Source organism: Procambarus clarkii, chromosome 9, assembly GCF_040958095.1.
Source record: "Procambarus clarkii isolate CNS0578487 chromosome 9, FALCON_Pclarkii_2.0, whole genome shotgun sequence".
NCBI lineage: Eukaryota > Metazoa > Arthropoda > Malacostraca > Decapoda > Cambaridae > Procambarus > Procambarus clarkii.
Genome location: NC_091158.1, coordinates 35,873,316 through 35,876,724, shown reverse-complemented (window position 1 = coordinate 35,876,724; position 3,409 = coordinate 35,873,316). Strand labels below are relative to the sequence as shown.

At 54.1% G+C, this 3,409-nt stretch overlaps 1 protein-coding gene across 1 annotated transcript in view; it reads right to left on the bottom strand.

The window, feature by feature from the left end:
• Positions 1 to 2,395, bottom strand: part of LOC138362736 (serpin B3-like) — a 433,705-nt gene extending 431,310 nt beyond the window's left edge. Inside the window, exon 1 of the mRNA XM_069321300.1 lies at positions 2,359 to 2,395. The gene's annotated coding sequence lies outside the window, so the exon portion shown is untranslated. The remainder of the gene's footprint in view (positions 1 to 2,358) is intronic.
• Between the last annotated feature and the right edge of the window lie 1,014 nt (positions 2,396 to 3,409).

Here is a 3,409-nt window from a genome sequence, read left to right as displayed (position 1 = left end):
ACACCTGAAGCAGCGGCCGAGGTGAGGAACACTGAGACACAAGTGAAGTAGCGGCCGAGGTGAGGAACACTGTCGAGACACAAGTGAAGTAGCGGCCGAGGTGAGGAACACTGAGACACAAGTGAAGTAGCGGCCGAGGTGAGGAACACTGAGACACAAGTGAAGTAGCGGCCGAGGTGAGGAACACTGAGACACAAGTGAAGTAGCGGCCGAGGTGAGGAACACTGAGACACAAGTGAAGTAGCGGCCGAGGTGAGGAACACTGAGACACAAGTGAAGTAGCGGCCGAGGTGAGGAACACTGAGACACAAGTGAAGTAGCGGCCGAGGTGAGGAACACTGAGACACAAGTGAAGTAGCGGCCGAGGTGAGGAACACTGAGACACAAGTGAAGTAGCGGCCGAGGTGAGGAACACTGAGACACAAGTGAAGTAGCGGCCGAGGTGAGGAACACTGAGACACAAGTGAAGTAGCGGCCGAGGTGAGGAACACTGAGACACAAGTGAAGTAGCGGCCGAGGTGAGGAACACTGAGACACAAGTGAAGTAGCGGCCGAGGTGAGGAACACTGAGACACAAGTGAAGTAGCGGCCGAGGTGAGGAACACTGAGACACAAGTGAAGTAGCGGCCGAGGTGAGGAACACTGAGACACAAGTGAAGTAGCGGCCGAGGTGAGGAACACTGAGACACAAGTGAAGCAGCGGCCGAGGTGAGGAACACTGAGACACAAGTGAAGCAGCGGCCGAGGTGAGGAACACTGAGACACAAGTGAAGCAGCGGCCGAGGTGAGGAACACTGAGACACAAGTGAAGAAGCGGCCGAGGTGAGGAACACTGAGACACAAGTGAAGCAGCGGCCGAGGTGAGGAACACTGAGACACAAGTAGCGGCCGAGGTGAGGAACACTGAGACACAAGTGAAGTAGCGGCCGAGGTGAGGAACACTGAGACACAAGTGAAGTAGCGGCTGAGGTGAGGAACACTGAGACACAAGTGAAGTAGCGGCCGAGGTGAGGAACACTGAGACACAAGTGAAGTAGCGGCCGAGGTGAGGAACACTGAGACACAAGTGAAGTAGCGGCCGAGGTGAGGAACACTGAGACACAAGTGAAGTAGCGGCCGAGGTGAGGAACACTGAGACACAAGTGAAGTAGCGGCCGAGGTGAGGAACACTGAGACACAAGTGAAGTAGCGGCCGAGGTGAGGAACACTGAGACACAAGTGAAGTAGCGGCCGAGGTGAGGAACACTGAGACACAAGTGAAGTAGCGGCCGAGGTGAGGAACACTGAGACACAAGTGAAGTAGCGGCCGAGGTGAGGAACACTGAGACACAAGTGAAGTAGCGGCCGAGGTGAGGAACACTGAGACACAAGTGAAGTAGCGGCCGAGGTGAGGAACACTGAGACACAAGTGAAGTAGCGGCCGAGGTGAGGAACACTGAGACACAAGTGAAGTAGCGGCCGAGGTGAGGAACACTGAGACACAAGTGAAGTAGCGGCCGAGGTGAGGAACACTGAGACACAAGTGAAGTAGCGGCCGAGGTGAGGAACACTGAGACACAAGTGAAGTAGCGGCCGAGGTGAGGAACACTGAGACACAAGTGAAGTAGCGGCCGAGGTGAGGAACACTGAGACACAAGTGAAGTAGCGGCCGAGGTGAGGAACACTGAGACACAAGTGAAGTAGCGGCCGAGGTGAGGAACACTGAGACACAAGTGAAGTAGCGGCCGAGGTGAGGAACACTGAGACACAAGTGAAGTAGCGGCCGAGGTGAGGAACACTGAGACACACCTGAAGCAGTGGCTGAGGTGAGGAACACTGAGACACACCTGAAGCAGTGGCTGAGGTGAGGAACACTGAGACACACCTGAAGCAGCGGCCGAGGTGAGGAACACTGAGACACACCTGAAGCAGTGGCTGAGGTGAGGAACACTGAGACACACCTGAAGCAGCGGCCGAGGTGAGGAACACTGAGACACACCTGAAGCAGCGGCCGAGGTGAGGAACACTGAGACACACCTGAAGCAGCGGCCGAGGTGAGGAACACTGAGACACACCTGAAGCAGCGGCCGAGGTGAGGAACACTGTGACACACCTGAAGCATCGGCAGAGGTGAGGAACACTGAGACACACCTGAAGCAGCGGCCGAGGTGAGGAACACTGAGACACACCTGAAGCAGCGGCAGAGGTGAGGAACACTGAGACACACCTGAAGCAGCGGCAGAGGTGAGGAACACTGAGACACACCTGAAGCAGCGGCAGAGGTGAGGAACACTGAGACACACCTGAAGCAGCGACCGAGGTGAGGAACACTGAGACACACCTGAAGCAGCGGCAGAGGTGAGGAACACTGAGACACACCTGAAGCAGCACCACCAGTGTAGGTGTCCAGACGGTAGTCGCCTCAGACCTGCCTAAACTTTTCTAGTCTCCCTTTATATGTTCTCTCACCTCCCTCTGGCTCCTCCTAATGTAACTCCTCCCACTGTAACTCCTCCCACTGTAACTCCTCCCACAGTAACTCCTCCCACAGTAACTTGTCCCACAATAACTTCTCACTGTAACTCCTCCCACAGTAACTACTTCAGTAACTCCTCCTACAGTAACTCCTCCCACAGTAACTCCTCCCTCAGTAACTCCTCCTACAGTAACTCCTCCCACAGTAACTCCTCCCACAGTAACTCTTCCCACTGTAACTCCTCCTACAGTAACTCCTCCCACAGTAACTCCTCCCACAGTAACTCTTCCCACTGTAACTCCTCCCACTGAACCTCTTCCCACAGTAACTTCTCCCACAGTAACTCTTCCCACTGTAACTCCTCCCACTGAACCTCTTCCCACAGTAACTCCTCCCACAGTAACTCCTCCCACAGTAACTCCTCCCACAGTAACTCCTCCTACAGTAACTCCTCCCACAGTAACTCCTCCCACAGTAACTCTTCCCACTGTAACTCCTCCCACTGAACCTCTTCCCACAGTAACTTCTCCCACAGTAACTTCTCCCACAATAACTTCCCACTGTAACTCCTCCCACAGTAACTACTTCAGTAACTCCTCCCACTGTAACTCCTCAACTATAACTCCTCCCACATTAAGTCCTCCCATAGTATCTCCTCCCACAGTAACTCCTTCCACAGTAACTCTTTCAACAGTAACTCCTTCAGTAACTCCTCCAGTAACTCCTCACACAGTAACTCCTTCAGTAACTCCTCCTACAGTAACTCCTCCCACAGTAACCCCTTCAGTAACTCCTCCCATAGTAACTCCTCCCACAGTAACTCTTCCCACAGAAACTCCTCCCACAGTAACTCTTGGCTCAGTAACTCATGGCTCAGTAACTCCTCCCACAGTAACTCCTCCCACAGTAACTCCTGGCTCAGTAACTCCTGGCTCAGTAACTCCTGGCTCAGTA